Source organism: Ictalurus punctatus, chromosome 18, assembly GCF_001660625.3.
Source record: "Ictalurus punctatus breed USDA103 chromosome 18, Coco_2.0, whole genome shotgun sequence".
Classification (NCBI taxonomy): domain Eukaryota; kingdom Metazoa; phylum Chordata; class Actinopteri; order Siluriformes; family Ictaluridae; genus Ictalurus; species Ictalurus punctatus.
The window spans coordinates 18,449,425-18,474,697 of NC_030433.2; the positions used below are offsets into that span (position 1 = coordinate 18,449,425).

Consider the following 25,273-nt stretch of genomic DNA (forward strand, 5'->3'; position numbering starts at 1 on the left):
AGAACAAAAGGTCACACAAAAAGGCATGGCGTTATCTTCACATGCATGTCAAGCAGGGCAGTACACATAGAAGTAGCTAACAGTCTAGATACAGACTCTTGTATTAATGTTCTAAGATGCTTTGTATGTGGGAGAGTTCAAGTTACACATATACGTTCTGATAATGGAAGAAATCTGATTGGACCAAAGAAAGAGCTGCAAAATTATCTGGTAATTTGGAACCAAAGCAAGATCCAAACGGCCATGCTTCAAAAGGGACCACAATGGAGCGTTACCCCGCCAGCAGCATCACATCATGGTGGAGTGTGCGAAAGGCTAATCCGCATGGTGAGTCAAATTCTGTACTCTATCTTGTAACAACAAAGTCTTGATGATGAAGCATTACAAACACGCTTTTGTAAAGTGGAAGCAATTCTAAATAGTCATCAAATTACATCCTCATCTGACGACAGTACTGATTTAGAAGCGTTGACTCCAAATCATATTCTGAACCGATACTTTGGTACCAAGTCGGTACCAACATTCTTAAAACGTGATGGTACTTGTTTTTCTGGAGTAGCGTAGATACCGATTTTATTAAAGGTACCAAGGTTGCAGTTCTTCCGGAACTGATGGGGCAGCAAATATGCGCAAGGGTTTTAGTCGGTCCACAAGTGGAGAATAAGAAGAACGCCTACAAGCACACAGGAAAAACTACAGAAGATTAGCTTAGCTTATCAAGTTTAGCTCCGCCCGACTCGTTGAGAGGAAAAGAGAGGAAAGCTAGTATCAGTTTCCGGTGTGCAACCGATGCTATCACTCATTTCAAACAAAGCGAGGGAACTCCTGGAATTTGGCGAAGCACCTGAAAGACGGTCCTATATTATGTTTGTTTGAGGCAGCCGGCATTGTGGCCGTGAAACCAGCTAACGTTATGCTCCATGTAATGTTAGCGATAGCCAGTTATTTGTTAACGACGCTAACACATTGCAGTGTTATAAACTACCTAATGGGCCACCATGCATCACCATTCATCCTGTGTCCTGTCAGCAACATGTAGCCATATATTTGTTATAAAATTTTTCCATTTCATTATGTTTTCTTAGTGTGTGCTCCTCCTTCAGGCAATGAGAGAAATTCATTATAAAGGCATTAATCCAGTCCAGCAGGGTGTACTGACAGCAGCGTAACAGTAAATTGACCGCGAGATGAGTGTGGATGAGCGTTTGGAAGCATGTGTTGGAGTGACACGCTTATAGAACTTATTTTTCAACAATAAATGTCAATGAACGGCATTTAACTTGAGCATCTCATTCTTACGAGTCAAGATGGATCAGCATCACCGCAAAGTGATTAAGAGCATCATCAACAAAAAACAACTGGCTGTTTTACCAGTACAGCCAGTAAGTTTTCTGCAGGAATTGACAAGCTGTTCACCAGAAAGGCTGGCGATAGCTTCTATAATGTTAGTGATAACAACGTCTTTGGACCGTCTACAACATTAAATGTAGCTATAAGCAGATCAAACAAACAACCCATCATTCTTTAATAAATAAAAACTTTGTAATCATATATAAGTATATGATTACAATGGTATAAGACGAATAAAACAATTCAGGACGTGCTGTTATAGGAAAATAATCAACTTCAGGGTAGTAACAGTAACTTTATTTCACGTCGGGCCACATAACACCACCCAGTGATAATTTTCCTATATTATATTAGCATGCCCCAATGTGTTTTATTTCCTTATTTGTTGTGACACAAGAAAAATATGTTGGTGGCATGGTCATATAAGAGAAAGCATGACCAGTTGTGCCCTCCTCACTTACACTGGCTGTTGTACACACGGGGGTCATTTCTGACGAGTAGGAAGATGACGGTGAGTCACGCGGGAAGCGTACAGAAGAATGTAACCTACAGGTCAAGCAGACGAGTGCAAATGCGTATTAAAAAGCCTCTGACTGACAGCTATAGCCTGAGGGCAAAGAGGCAAGAGAGCTGAAGCAGAAGAAAGAGTGTATCTTTACTCTGCTGTGCCCTGTGCGTCCTGTTAATCTGACAGCAACTGGCACGAAAGCTGAAAAGGTCTCATCTCTAGAATGCATAATGAAAGAGATTGTCTGTGTGTTTTCTTATAAGACTGTGATGAGCTATAATCAAATGTTTCCTGAAACCACTGCTGCCATTTACCTCCATGCAATGGTATGATTAACTTACGTAAAAAATTCTCCTGGCATAAGACTTGCTCAGCTTGTCCCGAAGGTCTTCTAGTAGATTTGGACACACACTCAGGAACTCACTCATCTTCAGTAAGATCTTTATCTTCATCAGGGTTGTGGTAGATTCAAAGCTTATCCCTTGACTGTGGGACAAGAATACGCTGTCTGCTGTACCACTGTGTCACCCCCAAATCAGGCAACCCTATTTATTTTCCACCCAAAATCACCATTTCCTAAACTCAGAGACTGAAACCCTTCGACTTTTTACCGAGTAAGCATCATCTGGTATACTGTATATGCCTCATTTAACAATACAATGGCTCCCATTATAGGAAAGACCGAGAAAGAGAGCGAGTAAAAGGGAAACGATAAAAAAAAGAACAAGATGTGATGGCAGGAAAGGAGATACAGTAATATATTTGTTTTGTTGCACAAAAAAAAAAAAACTGAAAAAGCAGTTCTCATGAGTGAGTTGCTCAAGACCCCCCTGTGTGCCAACTTACGTGAGAGCATGTGTGACTGTGTGTGTGTGTGTGTGTGTTATTCTACTGTGCCTGCTCCTCCCTGCTCATTCCATTCACAATGAAGAAGAGCCGGCCGTGTAATTGGAAAGCACGCGTATGTGCACGGCCTGGCGCTCTGCCTGCAGCCCATATAATTGAAAGTATGCCATGTGTCATGTGACATAGAGGCCTCTTACAGCAGCTGTTCCCCAACTTCTACTGTAATGAGTGAACACCGTGCATCAGGAGATGGTAAAGGCAGTAATCCACTTTTATGTTTAAATATCAGGCACTAGTAATCGGTTGTGCAATAGTGGAACTAGTATTCCTACCGCCATTAACCCATAGAACCCTAGCCTATTTCTGAGTAATTTGTTCTTCCTCAGCTTCTAAAACTGGAATTACTACAGCATTTCATACATGCCCTTTCTTGTGTTTTAGGGCATCGTACGTTACATAGATTTGTCTATGGTAATTGTATTATAATACAATATAATATTAATATAATATAATATATATATACTGTATATATCCTGTATGAATTTATGTTGGTAAGATTCTGTTAGGTTTTATGGGAAAAAATGTTCTTGGTCTTTTCTATCTCATACCAAATCCAAAAACAATGCACAGGTAAAGCCTACAAACATGTTTTGGTCATCTGACCTACTCATGATCAACTTATGCAGAACTAAGCAGTATAACAATTTGTTCTAATAAAGGTCAAAACAACGAGTTTGCTTTAAAATGAGATGTACATAGTATGTATGCAACGTCTGGTGTGATGGCCATGCATTGCTCATGAAGACATTCCCACCTCTGTGATTTATACAGAGATTTTTTATCCTGTGCAAATCAATTATAAGTACTGCAGAACTTCTCTTGAAACTGTACTTAACAGATATACTGATAGTACTGTGAAAAAGTTAGAGACTACCCTTTCAATCAAATGGCCATCAGTACTTATTGATCATTATGTGATCGATAGGTACTGAAACAATCCTGCAAACAATAATGATGGGAAAATGTACAGTACGTCAATTCTTTTTTTCAGTCAAACAGCCACACAGAACTTTCTGCAGGTCAGTAATAAAATTCAATATTACAAATAGCATGTAATATTTACAGATTTCATATTGCTTGAACTGTTGGAGACCTTTGTGTAATTTAAGAGCAATCTTAATGTCTTAATGTCATGTATCAATGAGGGAACTCTAGACTTCATTTCCCAGCAGCCACTGCACCATACTCATCAGTGTCACATGACCACCTGCACCTGATTTACGTTTCGGTTAATGAGCACACTAGTATATATGCCACTGTTTGCACTGCTTTCTTTGTCTCACATTATTGCCTATCCATGCTTTTGTCCACGCTTCGATGCTTAGTTTTGCCACAGTATTTTGCCTCGTGTTATTGTGTCTTTGTTTTTTGTCTGTTTGTTTATCAAATGTTTGAAATCTGCGATTGCTTTCGTCTCTACCTTTGAACTGTGAAAGAATGTAAGACCTACAACAGAAGCAGTGGATCATCATGAAATACCTGGGCTTCACTCTGCCACCTATGTTCGCGGAGAACTACACCACGCCATGCCAACAGGAGGAGGAGTACCAAGCTGCACTACGTAAACAGCAGGAGGACATGGAGAAGTCCGGGTACAAGTGGGAGCCTGTTAACTGGGCTAGTACCATCTCCCACCCTCCTTCCCCTATTATGGATCTAGTCCAGCAAACGGAGTTAGCGGAGAACATAAGTCAGCCTCCCTGCTCGTCTGAGGACACCGCTCAGCCTTTTGGATCAGCTGAGGACGTTGCTCAGTCGCCCTGGTTGGCTGAAGATGTTGCTCCATCTCTCGACATACCCAAGTGCTCCCCTCTGTTCGCCAACCCCGTGCACAATGCCGCTGTGCTTTCCTGCTCCACTGAGGAACTCTCTCTGCTTTTCTGCACCGCTGAGGGCATCTCTCGGCTTTAATGCTCTGCTGAGGACGTCGCTCCGCCTTCCTGCTCGACTGAGGACGTCGCTCCGCCTTCCTGCTCGGCTGAGGACGACGCTCCGCCTTCCTGCTCGGCTGAGGACGTCGCTCCGCCTTCCTGCTCGGCTGAGGACGTCGCTCCGCCTTCCTGCTCGGCTGAGGACGTCGCTCCGCCTTCCTGCTCGGCTGAGGACGTCGCTCCGCCTTCCTGCTCGGCTGAGGACGACGCTCCGCCTTCCTGCTCAGCTGAGGACGTCGCTCCGCCTTCCTGCTCGACTGAGGACGTCGCTTCGCCTTCCTGCTCGGCTGAGGACGTCGCTCCGCCTTCCTGCTCGGCTGAGGACGTCGCTCCGCCTTCCTGCTCGGCTGAGGACGTCGCTCCGCCATCCTGCTTCGCTGAGGACGTCGCTCCGCCTTCCTGCTCGGCTGAGGACGTCGCTCTGCCTCCATGTTCCGCTGAAGACGTCATTCCTCTTCTTTGCTGCGCACCGTGTGTCACTCCCCCTTCCTGCTCCACGGAGGGCATAGTTTCCCCCTCGTGCTCCGTGGAGCGCATCATTCCTTCCTTTGGCTTCACAGAGAAACTCGCTCCCCTCTCTGGCCTCGCGGAGAACCTCGCTCCCCTCTATAGCCTCGAGGAAATCTTGGAGCTTCCCTCGGGCCTTGTAGAGAACATCGCTCCCCTCTCCTGGCCCGCTAAGGACGTCGCTCTGAGCTCCAGCCCCGCTGGGGACGTCGCTCTGAGCTCCAGCCCCGCTGGGGACGTCGCTCTGAGCTCCAGCCCCGCTGGGGACGTCGCTCTGAGCTCCAGCCCCGCTGGGGACGTCGCTCTGCTTACCTGTTCCGCTGAGGACGTCGGTCTGCTTAACTGCTCCGCTGAGGACGTCGCTCTGCTTACCTGTTCCGCTGAGGACATTGCGTTGCTTTCTTGCTCCGCTGAGGATGCCGCTCAGTGTCCTGGTTCATCTGGGGACATTTTGCCCAGGGGGCCAGTACCGCCAGAGGGAGGGAGTGCATTTTGGGTGCTCTGGGAAAAGCGCCCTGGGGGGGGTGTTCTATCATATATCAAGGAGATAACTCTGGACTTCATTTCCCAGCAGCCACTGCACCATACCACATTGTCACATGACCACTTGCACCTGTATCACGTTTCTGTTTAACAAGCACTCCTATATCTATCTATCTATCTATCTATCTATCTATCTATCTATATATATATATATATATATATATATATATATATATATATATATATATATATATATATATATATATATATATATATATATATTTATATATTATAGCCATTGTTTGTACTGCTTCCTCGTCTTACGTATTGTCTATCCATGCTTTTGTCTACGCCACCGTATTTAGTTTTTGCAACAGTATTTTATATGTTTGTTGTAGAGTCCTTTGTTTGTGTTTACTGTTTATTAAATGTTCGAAGATCTGCGCTTGCTTCCGTATCTATCTTTGTACCGTGACACTTAATTTATCTGAATAGGACTACACTCTTTCATAGTGTTAGGACTGATACCATTTAATCTTGGAATAACAAACAATATGAAAACAAGTAAGGATATTGAAATTAAATGTATTATTAAAGGATTGCAATGAAATGTAATGAAAAGTAGATTTTTTTTTTTTAATAAAATCCCCAGGGAAATGCAGACTCAATATAGTACATCCTTCAAAGGAGCTCTAGGGAAAAGTCGATCCAGTTAGACCTTTGGCCCGAGCTAATAAAGGCTTCTCCTTATTGCTATGAGGTGCTGGTGAAGGATGGAGGATAAATATGACATGATACAGGGCAAAAGCCACAGATCAAACCAAAATTCAATGAACTTAATTGCACTGTGTATATGTTTCATAAGCACGATGTTCAGAAGCCCTTTCAGTCATGTGATGTCTGCAGACGCGTTAAGAGTAGTAATAGCAGCAGGATACAGTTACAAAAATGCCTCACAGACGAGTTTTGAGAGAAAGAATGAGACAGAGAGAGGGAGAGAAAAGGAAACAAAGACACAGAAACAGAGAGAGAGAGAGAGAGAGAGAGAGAGAGAGAGAGAGAGAGAGAGAGAGAGAGAGATCACTTAGGAAAAAACAAGATTCATGAGACAGTTCATAAATAACACAGCTACTATCTTCCAAAATGACAGCTGGGTGATGAAATTGGGGGTCAATGTTTCAAAAAGGCCCATGCTGAATTCAAAAGCAGCAGGAGACAGAAGAACTGCACAGGAAATACAGTTGTGTAAGCGATGACACAGCAGCAAAACCTTGTCCTCAGCTGCAGAAAGATAAGCAACACTACATTAGAGAAAATGAGCTGCTGGTGTGAAGTCTGTTGCTGAGAATGAAACAAAGCAGAGGTCAAAAGGTTAATCCAGTCTGGCACTAATAATGACTAATAATGAGTTGGAGCAGTCAATCAATACCTCACAATGTAACGCAGAGCACATCATGAAGTGCTGTGAAATGTAAAACTTGTAAAACCACAAAATGTCTTACTGTAAAATAAATGTTTATGCACTGTTAACATTAATTATTCAAAACAGTTATAGGAACAGTGTGTGAAAAAAAACAACAACAAATTTACAGTTTTCCACTTACCCCAGATGTAGTTAATCAGCTAAGTCAGTTAGTTTTGCACTAGAGCTACAGTGCTATGTACTTTCATTACTGTTAGCTACATTAGGTACACAGTCTGGTAAAAAAAAAAAAAAACTCATAAAGAAGAAATTAAACACCAAACACATCATGGCAGATTTAGAAAATGTAAAATTTATTGTTGTTGTTGTTGTTTCATCCTGTTCTTTTTCATTTTCATTTCTTTCCTCTGTTTTTCAGCAAAAACATTCCTCAATATAAATGCCTATTCAGACTGGAGTATTTGGGTTTGTTTTTTGTTTTTTTTTTTACATGGGGAGGTGGTGTAATGTGATTATTACTGTAGAATCTCTGGGATTTTAGTTCCATCAGAATCCAGTCATGTCCGTAATTTTACAGATGGCACATTACTGTGTTCCTGCATTATAAAATCACATGTTGACCCTACTTTGCACCCTAGTTTGTCCAGTTTCTTTTGGTCTCTTAAAAGGGGAGACCAGATACAGTATAAAAAGTACTGTAATGCCTACCCTGCTCATCCTGATTTGGATGTAAACACCCTCAAATTAAAGCTGAAGTCTGCACTTCAACTGAGCTCATAAACATTATTTAATTTCAACTCCTAGATACTGTGGTAAACAGTAAAATCCCTAGTGTTGAATTAATACCCAGAGTGTTTATTTGAGTCCAATGGACTTATATAAACACTATAGGGTATGAATTCAACACTGTGGGTGTTAAATCAACACTGGGGATTTTGCTGTGTAGACAGCTAAAATAACATTGTCAATGTCCAAATATTTCTGTACCTGATTGTAGAAAGTTTTAAGTTTGATGATGTTGTATCCTGTAAGCAGGGCCTTGCACTCTAATGCCTCACCAATGCAGTGATGCCTGGCTGAAGATCACCCAAACAAAGCACATTAATGCAAAGTGCACTTAAAGGCTTAATGGTTAGTCACACTTTTATAGTATCAAATCAACATCTCCAGTATGTCTCCAATATCACTTTTGTTTTGTATCATCAAAATGCAATCAATAAATCCTCAGTGTGTAATACTGGGTTTATGTGAATGATTAATTTCACGCACTGCCTGTTAATATTAAACGTGAAGTAATCAAAATGTGCTTAAAGCTCCAACATTGGAAAATGCAATTTCCTTTGTCTCTCTGATCAGAGTTGTTTTGTGTCATGTAATGTAAAATGCAGGGTAGACTCTTTAAAAAATCACTCCAATACTGACTATTGGTAGCAAATCTATTTGGTCTTAAATGCTGGAATGATATCAGGTCAAATATTTATATTGTCTGATCTAATTCATTACATGCTGAGACTTTTTTTTTTTTAATATGACACATAACTTAGTTAATACTATTTCCATCCTTAGATGGTAGGGCTGCATTGTTCTTGATGAAATACTAATCACTAATTATTTTAATTTAGAATTGATTCTCACTCGTTATTCTTGGACCAATTTTGTAAGGAACAATATGTATTTATTTATTTTAAAAAAATTTAGTCTACTAATTACTGTAGTAGAGTGTAGTAGCTACAGTTTCCTTGTGGATGTTTGTGTCATAATTCCTACTTAGTGCAGCTTTAATCATATTACAGCGCCAAGTGTGCAGTCTGTCAAATAATTTGTTGTGGCAATGTTTCTGCTCTTCTGCTGTGAACAGCTCATAATCACGTGTGTGTGAAAATAGGTCTTCATAAATTTCCTCTATGCATAATGTGTCTCTGGTGAGTTTTGAGTGAGATGGCACGTGCAGCTATGACTCACTTGTCCCATTCATTCATTTATACATTTAGTCCTTGTTTGTTTAGTAATTGGTCATTTAATATTCAGTACACAATATTCTCACAACATAGTGATAATGGTAAAATTCACTCACAGCCAAGAGCATATTAAAAATAACTAGACCGATACATTTCCTGAAGAAAATGTGAGTGCTGCTTGCAGTGGCGCAACCGGGACAGGGCGCCAATACTTTTGAGAGCCGGTCAGACAGGCCGCCTGTACTGTTTACAGCCGGCAGTGTAGGGCTGCATTGCTTTTTAGAGCCGACCATGTAGCGCGCCAATAGTTTTAGTGCCGACCGCTTTCGAGCGCCAGCCAGACAGGGCGCCAATACTTTTTAGAGGCAGACAGATCAGGCGTCAATACATTTTAGAGCCGAATGTCGACGGAGGTAATACTTTTAAAGCTGGCCGTGCGGGGTGCCAATACTTTTGAGAGCTGGAGAGATATAAATCTATTAAAGTGTGCACTATAGAACCCTCAGTTCTCAATAACACCTCTCATTAAATCTCACAGAAAATTGTAGAAAGATTGATTAAATAGCATCAGATATCTGGGACGTTAACATAAAAATGAGCCCTGAATGGTTTCCACAGCTGAGGAAAGCTAGGCCTTAAACATGACTTTTAATTTCAAACCCATTTTTTAAATGTTCAATTGTTTAATTTGAACTGATGTGAACTCATTTTAACTGCAAAAAGCGCAACAACAAATAACCCTAACAACTGAGTAAAACAAATCAACAGAGCAAACTAAACAACCATGGCGATGAAGTAAGTGTAAAAGCACCCAGCATGCATTGCATTTGGAATCGTATCAGCCAATCAGCCTCGTGCAGTAATCTGTCTCACACTGTGACTGGATATGAACCCTAGAAAAGAATTCTAAAATATGGACGACTCAGGCGTAATGAAACATCCTCTGGTGATCTGACTTCTGTTATACTGATAGCTGGCTGACTTCTCACACTCCACCTTGCTAACTAGCTCATTTGCATACTGCACAGGAGAAATGAGATTCAGTCACAGTGTATACGACGTTGCACACACAGACTCATCCCTACATCTAAGAGAAGTACATAATTCTCCTTCAGGATCATTTCTTTTGTATGAACTTCTGTCATTTTGGTTCTATACTCTTATACAGAAGCAAAAATTTAAAAGAAGTGAACATTTACTGTGTAGTCAGAATGTTCTAGCAGTGTAGCTGTTGAGCTGCACTGGCTGAAAGCTCTTGGCCGGAGATCCACTAGCCTAGCCAATGCAAAAAGTATCCTGTGATCTATGGAGCATAGTTATGTGATTATTTAAAAAATATATATATATAAAACAATAGCTTTGCAGATCTTTGTCAGTTCTTAAAACGAGGGCAGCCAACCTGCGAGCACAGAACATTATTATCAAGTGCGATCATAAAAATGAGTCCATAAAGTGCCATGAATGGCATGCGCACAAAGGTATTCACAAGTGAAGCGAGCATGCGGAGAAACTGTCGAGTGTGTGAATAGTTCTGCGAGGACTGAGCACTGAGACATTTGCACTTCCTTTCCCCATAGTTCACAAGTCAAATTAACTGAGGTACTAAAACAAAAAGTCATTTGTAATCTTTATTTTATTAATATTCTTAACATTTTGCTTAAATATACAAGAGATATATATATAAAAAAAAAGTCTTCACATCCCTATTAAAACTGCAGGGTTTTATGATGTAAAAAAAAAATCTATAAATGAGGTCATATTTTTCCACCTTTACTGTCATATATCCACCAGTAAAAAATTCAAGTGGAAAACAAATAGAAACGTTTTAGGAGGAAAAAGAAAAAAGGTCAAACTTACAAAAACCTATTGGACATGTGTGCACACTTTTTTTATAACGGCGCATGTGACAGAATCACATTCATTGTGTTCAAAAGCAATTATCATAAACCTATCATCAAGCACATGATTCTGATTCTGATGAGCTGTTTCTGTATGATTTTCTTGGTTTCATTAAGCTGCTGAAGTCATGGTCCACAAAGAGCTCAGGATCTCATTGACGAAAGATCTCAATTAGGAGAGGGGTATAAAAGAATTTCCCAAAACATTTGATGTACCATGGAACAAGATAACATCCATCACCAAGAATTAGAGCACATGGGGCATCACAGTGACATTGCCAAGAACACGGCATCCCTCCAAAATCGACGAAAAGACAAAAGGAAAACTTATCAGGGAGGCTGCCAAAAGACATATAGCAAAATAAATGGAGCTGCGGGAAAAATTGGCAAGTGCTGGTCACAACCTGCATGTGAAAACAGCCTCTCATATTCTACACATATCTGGGCTATGAGCTCTTTCTCATCAGAATGAAAAAACATCCAAGCCTGCGTAAATCACCCCAAACCATGTGGCAAAATGTGCTATGGTCTGATGAGCTTAAGGTAGAACTTTCTGGACATAATTCTAAAAGATAGGTTTGGCACAAAAGCAAGACAGCCCCCCCCCCCACACCAAAAAAAAAAAAAAATCCATATCCTCTGTGAAGCATGGTGGTGGCAGCATCATGCTCATGCTATGGGGCTGCTTCTCTTTAGCTGGGAGTGGGGCTCTAGTAATGATAGAAGGAATCACGAAGAGCTCAAAACACAAATTTATTTTGGCACAAAACCTGCAGGCCTCTGTTAAACAGCTGAACATTAAGAAAATTTTCATCTTCCACATGATAGCAACCCAAAACACAAATCCATATCAAGAGAAATGGCTTAAGAAGAAGGAGGTCAAGGTTTTGGAATGACCCAGATCTAAATTCAATTATGAACCTGTGGAATGGCTTGAAGACGGCTACACACAGGAGATCCCCTCACAATTTGATAGATCTGAAGCATTTTTGCATGGAAGTGTGGAATAAAATTGCCAAATCAAGATGTTGGTAGACGCCATAATGACAGAGTACTGTATTATAAGGAAAAGGAGCTTTAACAAAGTATTCGTTAAGGGGTGTACCACTTAAGCAACCAGGTTATTGTAAGCTTTTTCTTTTTCATTTTTTCCCCTAAAACCTTTCTATTTGTTTTATTGTGGGTTTTTTTTGTTGTTGTTGTTGTTCCTTTTTACTTGAATTTTACTGGTTCCTATATCACATTAAAGCTGGAAAAAGATCTGACATGAGTTATCTTGGTCAGATCACAAAAACCTGCAGGGGTGTGTAGACTTTTTACATCCACTGTAAAGTACAACTGAGAGTTAAAGTTCTGAAAGCAATTTGCTATTATTATCCATACATTCATCCATTTTCCGTACCGCTTATTCTACAAAGGGTCGCAGGGGAGACTGGAGCCTATCCCAGAGAACTCAGCGCAAAAGGCGGGGGGGCACCTTGGACAGGGTGCCAACCCATTGTAGGACAAAATCGCACACCCACTCACACAATACAGACAACATGGAAATGCCAATCACCCCCAACACATATCTTTGGACTGGGGGAGGAAATCCCCAAAGCATGGGGAGAACATGCAAACTCCATGCAGACAGAGTGGAGACAGGGTTCGAAGAGCCAACCCCAGAGGTGCAAGGCTAACCGTAACACTGTGCCCCCTGCTATTCTTCTTCTTATTTTTGTTCCCATATGGTAACCCAAATAAGATGATTCGGTTACTGACACAGGCCTAAAGACACTTATGTCTATAAAGTATGACCAACATACAGCCTTCTCCAACGCAATTTTCAGAAGACATTAATTGTCCCTATTTCTTACGTATTCTGTCTCTAGATTCCTCCCTTCTTAGAATTCTCATTCTCTTTATAGATTTTCCAAATTGCTCCAATTTGAAACTAATTGCAAGACTAATTGCAAGACCAATATGTCCAATGTGTCCAATATGATGTTTGAAAAAATGTATATTTGCTTTGTAGGATTTGATGTTGCATAGAATGTGTCTCTGTTTTTGTAAATACCATTTTCACCTGCCACCTACCCTTAACATCTAAATCCCCTGGCCTGGTTCCACAGATCGGCAGAGGCCTGCTATGAACCTCTAATTTCTTTCATTTTATTTAGTCTGCATCAACCACACGTCATTCTCTGTCCAATTCCTCGCCATCACTCTCGCTCTCTCTCTCTCTTTTCATTTCTTGGCAGCATTTCCTCACCCTGTTTCTCTCCATAAACATTAAAGAGATGTGGATGCACTTTGTGAAACACTTTATTGCAGGGTAAAGAAACAATCAGGTCATCCTAATAAACTGTTTTTAATTGTACACAAGAGAAGAAGATGTCGAGGGCTGGGGTTTGATCTGTGCTGCTTTGACTTCCGTGTTCTCACATCCCACTGTGCCATACCACTCCGACCACTCACATAACATAGGCCTTATTTACACCATGCATTAACAAGTGATCTGTATCTGCATTACTTCTCCCCTGATTCTGTCTCTATGTATTTATTGTTATTATAGTTGCCTTCCTTATATGGTCAGTGTTTCCTGTTCTGGTTAGCCTGTTGCTATGGAAGTTAATTGGTAGTTAATTGTTGCTCACCTGTTGCTTGTTAAGCCTGTCAGCCTGTCACCCTTCCTAATTCTCCTCTGTCTTGTCAAAATATTCTAGTATTTTCTTGCTATCTCAAATAGCATAATTAGCACTAAACGCTTTGATTATAATGTAGACTAAGTTATAATCATAGCCAAAGACTATAGCACTATTCAAAAGGCGTTACTTTTGCTGGGTGACATCTGAAACCTTTTACACATCTCCGCTGAATATAATCATATTTTAATTGTGAGACTTTTTTTTCTTCCTCAATTATTTAAATAATAGTAAAGTTAATTAACTTCTTCATCACTTCTTTATTACTGACTGTTCTAAAGCGCTGACCCTGGAGACTCCTTTTAAAAATGTTAAATAAACGCCTTGTTATAGAGAACTTCACCATATACCTATGTACGTTTTCATGGCGTGTCCGCCATACAAGAAACAACAACGTATTAGTGCCATTAATATAAACTAATAAATATAAATGCTAAATTAATATTCAAAATAGCATAGCACATTAATATAAACTTTGCAGTTTAATAATACTGTCAATGCTGCTGTTATAGAAAGTTAATCAACATCTAAGAACCAATAAGTTTTGAGAATTCAACAGTGCTGTGGTATGAAAAAAATATATATATTAATCTTTCAAAACACACAAGAGAACAGTTCTAAACAAAGCCTCGAGTCAAAAGCCTGTCTAGTGTAGTTAGCCACACTCTCCCTCAGCAAAGGCTTTTTATTCACCCTCACTCCCATGTCAGCTTTTTCTGACATTCCACATTCTCATTCTTCATCCAACGCTTTCCAACCTGCTTCAGGCTATCACTCAAACAGAAGCAGGTAATTGATACAGCAGAGGGGTTTTGCTACGTTGCTAAACACTGGGATGGGTGGGAGTGTTCACTCCATGACTGCTTTAGAAGTCAAGGACATTGCAATGTGCTACGTCAACAAAATGGCAATTTGGTTTCATAATCTCACATAAAGCATGTTATTTGTGCTGACATTGTTGTTGGTGCACTACATGGCCAAACGTATGTGGACACCTGACCATCACACCCATATGTGAGTCTTTGCTACATAGCTGAAGAACACAATTGTCTAGAATGTCTTTGTATGCTGTAGCATTACAATTTGCCTTCACTGGAACTAAGGGGCCCGAACATGTTCCAGCATGACAATGCTCCTGTGCACAAAGTGAGGTTCATAAAGACATGGTTTGCCAAGTTTGTAGTAGAAGAACTTGAGTGCCCTACACAGAGCCCTGACCTCAGCCCCACTGAACACTGTTGGGATGAACTGGGATGATCTCCTCACCCAACATTAATGCCCAACCTCACTAATGCTCTTGTAACTGAATGATCACAAATCCTCACAGTCATGATCCAAAATCTAGTAGAAAGCTTTCTCAGAAGAGTGGAGGTTATTATAACGTCAACGGTGGACGAAATCTGAATCGGATTGGAAGCTCAAAAGCACATATAGGTATGATAGTCAGGTGTCCACAATCTTTTGGAAATATAGTGTATTTTATTTTATTGACGACCTGGGAATAACACTGAAATGAAAAAGACTAGAGGAAGAGGAGAACACAAGAAGCATGTGTGTGATTTATGCTTCAAATTGTGATGTTTCAGGCAGAATGATTACATTACATTTAACCCTTTTCATATCGTATATTCTATGTCAAACAGGAATAATATGTGTAGCAACTAACAAAACTACACTAAAATAATGATTATTTTTCTGTTGCAATACTAATTCACGATTCACAAATGTAACAAATTGCAAGTAAAAGTATAACCATTTGAACTGATGTCAAATGTGATTATAAAAGGTGCTTGAAATTAACCAATTATCATTGCTAATCTAAGGTACATAGCAAAGCTACAAACACTAAATGTGTCCCTGATAAAAATTATAATAGAAAAATTGAAATAAAAGCTCACTCTCACTTTCAGTAACTGCTTTATCCTGTTCATCTCAGGATCACCATGCACACACACACACACACTTTCACACATTCATTCACTACTTTAACAGTAGCAAGTCCACCTACAGTACTGGCATGCCTTTAGGAGGTGGGAGGAAAACAGTGAATACAAAGGAAACCCATGCAGACACAGGAAGAACATTCACAGAAACTCCACACAGACAGTAACTCAGGATCAGAATGAACCATGGAGCTGTGAGGCTGCAACACCTCAGATAGGGCAAATAAATTTGAAACAATTTCCTTTTTTACTCCAATGTAATACACACTCAGAGATGGTCTAGGAACTAAATTAGCTATAGTCTTCACATATATTCTAGCATGGGCTCATATCCATCTGAATCTAGATGAACTTTAAGGAAAAACATCCTTATTTTGATCTTTAGGGCTGCCAAGAAGTAGCTCCGATTCCCATAAATAAAATAGCGCATAACATTTTATTTAATTCCAATCTTTCTTTTTTTTTGTCATAACATAACAATTCATAGCTGGCTGTTACTTGATAAATCACCGTATCCCTGGAAATAATATATAATGTTAAAAAAAAAACCTTACAAGGACATCTTTTTATACCACTGCCGCTAAGTGGTGGAGACATTATGTTTTCGGGGTTGTCCTTCCAAGATTCTCGTTAGCGCATTATCTCAAGGATGAGTTGTTGAATCGTAACTAGCAGATGAACTGATTAGATTTTAAAATTGATATAAACAGAATCAAGGTCACAGCAAGGTTAAATATCTGAAAGACAAATAGTTTTTCTTCAGTAGCTTCCTGATTTTCATACAGATATGTTACATACGTTCAGGTTCAGGAACTCAAAGTCCATTTTTGGCTGCAAGGGCAACCCCATTGTCTATTTATTTATAACTATGGACTTTCCAGCGTGCACAAACATACTAAATACAAAAGTTTTGGCACACACATTTCCACTAAAACATTTTAATGGTCAATTTTGAACCGTTCTAGACCAAATCTAGATATTCCACTGATGTCTGCAAAAAAGGAAGTCTTTTCGATATAAACTGGGTTCACTCATACACATCACTATCGAATTTCATTTAAATTACTTGACATTGAGAACATATACAATTCGAATTCAACCCTTCCTGGACAAGGGCTCCACAAATAAAACTTGTATACACTTATTTCTAATTTTGTCATTGCTTTTTAACAACCACTTCACTGCTGATGCACAATAACTACCAAGAGGAAGAGAAGGCTAATATGTGCTTCTTGTGATACACTTGAAATCAGCCACTGCATCTTTTTTAAACTGCTGCAGCTGAACACTACCCTTTTCTATACTGACCCGACTGTCAAGAGGTGTTCTGCTCCAGAGGAAACAGGAAGACCTTTCTTCAGGCGCTGAAAAGCAGGTCCAATCATGATCGCGTGGACGACTGGCAACAGATTAAAATTTGGGATCTTCCGACGATGGACCACGGTGGATATAGTATTTATTAGAAGGGAACATGTGTCTAAAAGTTGTTCGCAAAATCTGCTTGCTAAGTGGATATTTTCACTCAAGATGGCTGCATGTCCAGATGGCTACCCAAGATGGCTGCCCAAACTGAAGCTGGATTTTCATTCTCATCTATTTTAATGTGAGTTTTCGCATACATAAAGGACTTGCATACATATTATACACTCATCAGGAACAGCTATACATCAGAAAATCATGCAGTCTGTTTAATACAGGACATGTTTATCAAACAACCAGAGATAGGTAGCCTACAATGGACACCAAGGCTTTCGAGGATCACCACACCAGGCACTCATCAGGCAACACCGGTGGTGCAGAGAAAGAAAGCATAAGTGGGGCAAATACAGGCTAAGCACCTCACTACACAAACCTCTGCTCCGAGGTTTATCTTTGTTAACATCTGGTCTCTCGCAAACAAAAAAGATGAGCACGGACTGCGTTTTTCCGAATGGTCAGTACACAAGACTCATGCACCATGTTTTTCACTAAGACTTGGCTACACTCTAAAGTCTAGAACAAAGGCAGGGTTTTTATATTTACATACATTACGCCTGGAGTAAATACTCTCAATCTATTGGCAGAAACTGTTCCCCTTCTCACTGAATCTCTCTGTATTTGCACAATGACAATAAAGATACTGGATTCATATTTTAAAATGACAAAAGGAGACTGACGAAGCATGGTTGATGCCAGAGGGATCTTGATCTTCCTGTCTTTAGTGTCAACGTTCCTCCCTGCTTCCTGCCTGTAGTCTTTATGTGTAGCCCTTTGGCGATCCATCACTTCAGCAAGGTCTTGCTGATTTCTCAAGCATGACAATAAGGATGGTGCGATTGGTAGGAGTCTTGCTGTCCTGGAGAGAGCCTCTGAAAGAATTTCGGAGAAGGTTTCAGTGGACCACACTTACGTGACCATGACAGAGGCAGCTTCTCAGCCGCACTTTATCAGTGGTGGCCCTTATCCGTGGTGATAAGGGCTGCAATTAACTGTTATTTTCATAATCGATTAATCGGCCGATTATTTTTCCGATTATTTGGCTGGGAAAGACAAACTTTTACTACAATTTTTTCGCTTGTTTTAAATGAAATACACAAACTGAGTATTATAAATCTAAACTTCAGACTAAAACTTTACATTAACACAACTGTTATTTATATTATATAAAAGTATTTATGCAAACTAGTCCTAAATTAATAATAAAATCTCACTTTCACTGCACCTTACGGTTTCGGTTACTCACTGCCTTCAGGAATATTGTTTTACTCCTAATTACTTTGATCGTACCGTTTTAATTTGACATCACCTTCCTTGCACTACCCTGTTTATCACCGCGTCTACATTGTGAATGAGGATCATCGCGGCCTCCTTACAAATAGATCGCTCCTGTTATAATAAACAACAGATTTTGCACTGCAAGTGTGCAAATACAGCATATAATGACAATAAAACATGAATTAAACTAAACCTTTTAAGTAACTCGCACCACTCGCACCTATCTCATTGCAGACAGTGGAGCATTGTGGATATGAACACAAGTTTGTGCTTGTGTATCACTGATGTGCTTCCGTGCTACACAAGTATTTCTTCATGGTATTTAATATAAAACCCCTGCCTTAGACGACTTGGGTCGCACACTTCTTTTCTACTGTAACTTGATGATTATGCCTTCGTCTGATGGTGAATGATGTCATGTGGGGCATAAAAGGTATCGCTGACTTAAACAGTAAACTGAAGAAATTCGTTGACTTTGGGCATTCTGGTAAAGTTAGCGGCGTTGTATTACGTGTGTTTGACGTCATGTGCCATCTACTGGAAAGTGACTTAAACTTCTGGTTAGTAAAAAACCACTAGTGTTCCATTTGAGATGATACTACCCTTCTAAAATTCATACACTAGACGGTAGAGTACATACTGCATAGTGTGAGTGTATAGTACGTCATTTGGGGCACAACTAGTCTGTACTCTCGGATGCGTGTTTTCTTAACAGAAGTAACCTGATGAGTAAACACTTATACACAGCCTTTTAACCTTAGTGGTTCTACAAAGTGCTTTACCCTTTCACCCATTCACACACACACTCACACACCAATGGCATCAGAGCTGCCATGAGAGGCTCCAGCCTGCCATTAGGAGCAACCTGTGGTACAATGTCTTGCCCAAGGACACTTCAGTATGTGGAGGCATGTGGATCGAACTGCCAACATATGCGGAGGTGTGTGTGTGAAAACGGAAATACTCTATGGGACTTGTGACTTTTCCATCCACATTAATCTCTCATTAGAAAGAACCACTGTTCCACCACAATCGTTCCAACAACAAGTCCTTCGCAGCATAAGCCTCCACCTCCAGTTCCTAGAGACTCATCTGAGGCTCAGCCTTCTCAGGCGGAGATGATCTGTGCCTTTCCAAACTTCAGACTAGACCCACAGAGACACAGCCACTAGAGAGCCCTAATCAGGAGGAGAATCCCAACCACTTAAAGAATGCTCAGAGTCATACCACAAGGGGCGAGAGAGGAAACGGTTCAGCAGAGTGTGAAAAACAGCATGAGACACATGCTCTGACTTTCGGATAAATTGAAAATGAAGGGAGCTCAGAAACCATAGATATGTACGAATGTAAACATAAACACGTGCCAAACCAAATGTCTTGTTCGTACATAATAAATAAACAGGCGGAGATTATCCCTTTTCTCACTTGTAACTCTATAAGTCAGACTTGAGAGCTAGCTAGTTATCTAGCTAATGTTTGGAAGCCACTACATAACAGTCGAGATAGCTAATACATACACAGAAACGTAGCATATTGTGACATTTATAAGCTAAGTACATTTGGTTACCAACTACAGCACAGAGTGGTTTAAATGATGTTGGTTTAAATGAGAGATAAAATCACAACTGCATGTTGTTTTTCTGCACTTGACAGTCAGTGTTGCTTAGACACGATTTCTTCTAAATCTCTCCAATGCTAGCTCTGTCTAGATAATAAGGATGATAATACAATATTGATGTCAATACAAAACAATACTGATGTCACATTTTGCAGTGACTAATCACAATTCTGGTTCATGACATGCCAGTGTCTGTCATTTATCCTTTTCTTATACAACAGCACTATTGAATTCTCAAAACTGATTGGTCAGATTTAATGTGATAGCAGCTCTGACAGTAGTTCCAGGTAACAGTAATGTGCTTCTCCAGTGTCAGTGCTTTGTATCTGTCAGAAGTAAAACTGTAATTTCCCCTATGTCAGAGTCTTCAGGGCAGGAGAGTTTGTGCTTTTTGTGGTTTCTTGGTACAAGCTGCATTTGTACTCTTATTAACTTCAAAAGAGAGCCAAAAAAACCTCTGGTGGAAAAATAAATGTTTATAGCTTCTATAATATACGATATAACAGAAACTAACTGGTTTTGTGGAGGTTCCATATCATTAAATTGAGTGCCATATGTCATTGTATAATAAATAAATAAAAAACTTGTTGGCAAATTACTGAGTTATAAAAGGAATCAAACACTTTGAGAGATGCTGTTATTGGAAAATAATATCAGCTTCAAGGTTGTAACAGGGAGCTCTGCTTCATCACACCAACCTATCATTGAATATTTTCCTATAACAGCAAACCCCCAAGTGTGTTATCACTTATAAATAGTATAACAAGCTTAAATGCTGTTGAACAATTCATGACATCATTATTGGCATAACATGCTGTCAAACAGCCTCAGATGACCAATGACTCCGACTGCAGACGGTTGCAGGAACGGCACTGTCGAAGGAGGAATTAGCATCGACTTATACAAACACAATTCTTGCACCATAATGAAAGCATGTGAGGAGAGACAGGCAATATAGGGTGCTGCACCATAGAAGAAAGAGACTAACACTGTTCTCAAAGGGTTCCTATCTGCAGAAACAGTTGCCCAGAAGCCTCAGGCAATGAACATCACTGCTTGGCTCCGGCGCTTGCTTGCTTCTGATTTTTGTTAACCAAATCACATGCAAGACAAGGGAGCGTGGCACTGCAGCACTGGGGATGTCATTGCATAAAACACACACACAATGTACAGTACACACATGTACAATGCAGTTCTGTTTTTCAGCACAATGGACACAGGAAACAAGAGTGTTTATGTTTATGCAAATCAAATGAGACAGCCAATGTTGTTAGGAAGAATTTACCTACACACAAATACATGGATATATAAGAAGCTTTTGTACCAGGAGTAGTGTACAAAATCTTCTTATTATTGTTAATAAAATATGCTGACATGAACGTCCAGTGTGTTCATTGGAATTATATTTTGTCTTGATTTATTTAGACTTGATTTGCCTATGAGACACTGAGAATTCATTAAAAAGGTGTCATTTTCACAATCCAATCCTCAACACTGGCAGATAAGTAAAGAGTCAAGAAACAGGATGAGTAGTTCCCAGAACTGCATTCCTGGTAAAAAAATGTTCTTAGGAACAATCAGGGTGACATGAGAACATATTGAGATATATTAAGGGTTAACATATGCTAACTTGCCTTTAGGCTAGCTGCTTCAAGTTAGCATAAAGTTACTACAGGAGGATACTGCTAGCTAGGAAACTTAGCCAATACAATATCTAGAAAGAAGCCAATCCAAATTACAAACTGCTTGTATCAAATGATCAAATATCATCTATTTCTCACCTATTATTTTTTTCAGAATTGAATTTAGGCTTTTTTGTTTGTGTGCTTTTTTGTTGTTGTTTTAATTCCCAGTTCCCAATTCCCGCCTACTAGCTACTACTTGTCTCTCCCAGTGCATAAGAGCTAACAGAAGGGAGGATAACGTGCTTCCTCCTGAAAGCCAAAATCCAGAGAACACAACTTTTTTTTTTTTTTACATCATAGAGCAACTAAAAGAGGTTGAAGCAGAGCACTAACTGCCCTTTCCTGTATAAATTCCTGTATACATTTTGTCATACTGTCAGAAATAAAAGTGAGGCTTGAAGTTGTCACTACAAACTTGAGTCTTTTAATTCATCCTTGTTGCCGAGTCACCACGTGATGCATCCTTGATATTTAGGTAGGATTGAGGATTTTAGTTGTTTTAACCAAGCTCCCTGTATTTGTGTTCTTAAATTTTGGAAATGGATTTCAAATGGTGCCACGCATTTGCTTCCTGACATGCTGGGGTATGCGAAGAAAAGAATGTCACTGTGCTGTAGTGTATATGTGATCAATAAAGACTCGTTATCATTACCATTATAATGAGAAAAGTACAAATAAGACTGAGAATCGCCCAGGATTCTTGCTAATCTCCATTTAGTCCATCTGATTCAACAAATTAAAATCCCAAAGACATTAAAAAAAAAAAAAAAAAGCTTTGGATTTCGGGTCCTTGAATATAATTTGAACCTAGGCACAAATATCAAATATCACCTCTCTCTAAAGTGGAGCTCTTGAAACCACCCATTTGAAGAGCAGTTGAATTCCCCCATGCTGTGACTGCACTGCTCTCAGTGAGTGAGGGAAATGGCAGTGTGGTGATGCTATCAGACGAACTGATAGCACTGTAGCACTGATACAACGGAATTACACAGAAAACGGCTCCAACCATGACCAAACCTGACAATTTCCCCATGAAGGTCAAAGAAACCCTGGCTACTGGGGGATTGCGGTCAAACAACTCTCAGTCACGCCTCACTGCACATGCTCAGCGCTCTCTGCTTAATTTAGTCATTGATTGGACTGATTGAACAAAATAAGGGAGTATCAGTGGGAGAAGGAATTGGGGGAAGAAATGGAGGAGCAGACTGCAGAAGGCAAAGGGATCATCGGAAACGAATAATCTGTCCTCTGCTCATCCCACCATGGCAGCCACGGCTCCCCGGTGAGGAATAAAAGCCCTTGTGTGCAACAAACTGCAAGCAGATTCGTGCCCAGCAGAGTAAATGAGGAGGGAGGAAAGGTGGAATGTTGAGGATGAACCATACTACTCGCAGCTGCTGGAATATCACACTTACACACACACACACACGCATTTACATAGGTCCCAAAATGGCGAGTAATTGACTGAGCGGCTAATCTGCTTAACTGAAACTGATTGTTCATACACAGTAATGACACCAGCACTTATCAGGCTGTCGTGAATTACTGATAGCACATCATGTGCGTTTAATCTCACAAGCAAATTAAACGGGCCACATAAATTTCCGACATATCCGTCATTATTGCCCAGTAGGATTCTTATCTTTATGAACAGACCTTTGAATGACTGGAAGACTGTGAATGGGACATAACAGGTATAAGAGCAACGGTGGGAAAGAAGTGATACGGTAATGTATATTATCTTAATGTACAAATTGGTAATGACACTGATACAGCAAAGGATGATACCGAGTCAGGTGGTACCAATCCCATATTTATATTCTGGGTAGGATAACGATATCATTACTGATGTCCATGCCTTGTCTGAAAATCTGAGAGCTTCTTTTGCTATATCATGAATGCTAATGTCATGTTTTCTAGTAATCTGTCTGAACCGTTCAAGGGTCTTTCGGCTCTTCATATGACTTCAGACTTCTTGACTTGTAAGATGTATGAATTTTGCATGATGTGTAGAAAAAAAGTGTATTTTTTATTCAAATAAATAAAATTATTCCATTAATGCCACTCCTGCCAACTTATTCAGGTAGCCCAAGCACAACTTGCTCTGGGTTCCCTTTCCAGTGTGAAATGGCTTGACAGCAATACTGCTATACAGAAAGTAGGCATGGATTTTGCTCTTGTCTGTTCAAACAAAATGGCGGCACTGAAGACAAAAACAAATAACACAACCCAGCGGAGCTCTGACAACTGAATGCACTACTAGGACAATTTCCATTTTCCTGTACAATGTTTGCTTCCTACGATCATCCTCGGACCCCCGTCTACTCACAGCTCTAGGAATAAACCAACCTTGCCTTCCTTTAAAACGTTGGCCTGTTACGACAGCCTTCATGATCTCCTAGTAGAATCTGTATGCTTTTGTTGTATCACAATGAAGGAGGTAAGAATTGGTAGGAACCTTGAGAAGATGCACACGTTTTTAGGCGAGGTGGTGCAAAATGGTGGGTGTGTGTGTGTGGCTAATCAGTATGAAGTAGTGGGGAACATGGGAGACGTTTGCGAATGCTTTGCTCAATTTCCCCAAAGGAGGTTCTTTTCTGACCTTATGAAAGCTTCACAAGGGAGCATAAACCAACCTTTATCAAGCTTGGATGCTGCTGGTTCTATTCACACAAGTGTGCGGGACAGGCCTTTCTTTAGCATCTCTGCAGTAAGTATTTACCAATATAAAGCAGTCTCGCTTTGATAAATTAATGTGTCTGTTATACTGACACAAACAGACAAGTCCATTCCATGGATTTCACCTCTATTACACACCACAGCCAACATACTGAAAAGGCTTGTCACTGCCTTGAGTTCTGAATATTCCACTACAATTGAAGCGAACAGAAAAAGGCACGGAAAGCTCGGTGTGGTGCAGAAGAAGACGAAGCAGGAGCTGAGGCTGACGCGTGGGTCAGAGCAGACTGTGCATGGCTGACGTGATGGCTGCCCCTGCTCTGTGCTTACTTTACGCTAGTGTGCCTGATCCTGATGGGAAGTGACAAAAGCCTGAATGTTGCAGAGGATGGTGGGGGAGTCATGCTATGAAAGCAGCACAAAAAAGGCCTTTGCTGGCCTAGACTGCCCTCGGGTGCGATGCAGCTCTCTTAGCAATGCACCGTTCGCGCTCTTCTAGAGTATGTGTGTATGAGTCGTACCAGCTGACAAACCATGTCAGACATAGCTTGACATCTAAACTGAGGCAAGTGGAAAAACATACATAGATGAAAACAAATATACACAATGCAATCGCGAATGTCGGCATGAGCTTGCATCAGCGGAGAGAAGTGTTTTCTTTTAACTGGGAGATGGGTACACACACACACACACACACACACACACACACACACACACACACACATACAGACACACAGAGAAATGTCACTGTTTGTGAGTGCACTTAGTCTGTATTTGTGTCAGTAAAGAGCCGGAGGACAGGTCTCCCAGAGAGGCACAAGCACTGGCTGGACAAAAGCCAGGAAGTGGCTCATCACAGTGTCGCATTTGTACTACCACCGTACCACCACTACTACTCTCAGGTAGCAACTCTATCCCATATGCCTCTCATTAGTTTGATCAGCTT

At 40.4% G+C, this 25,273-nt stretch overlaps 1 protein-coding gene across 3 annotated transcripts in view; it reads right to left on the bottom strand.

Annotated features, from left to right (window-relative positions):
• The window catches only part of gria4b (glutamate receptor, ionotropic, AMPA 4b), a 116,916-nt gene that overhangs the window by 90,126 nt on the left and 1,517 nt on the right, over positions 1–25,273 (bottom strand). The window lies entirely within an intron of this gene.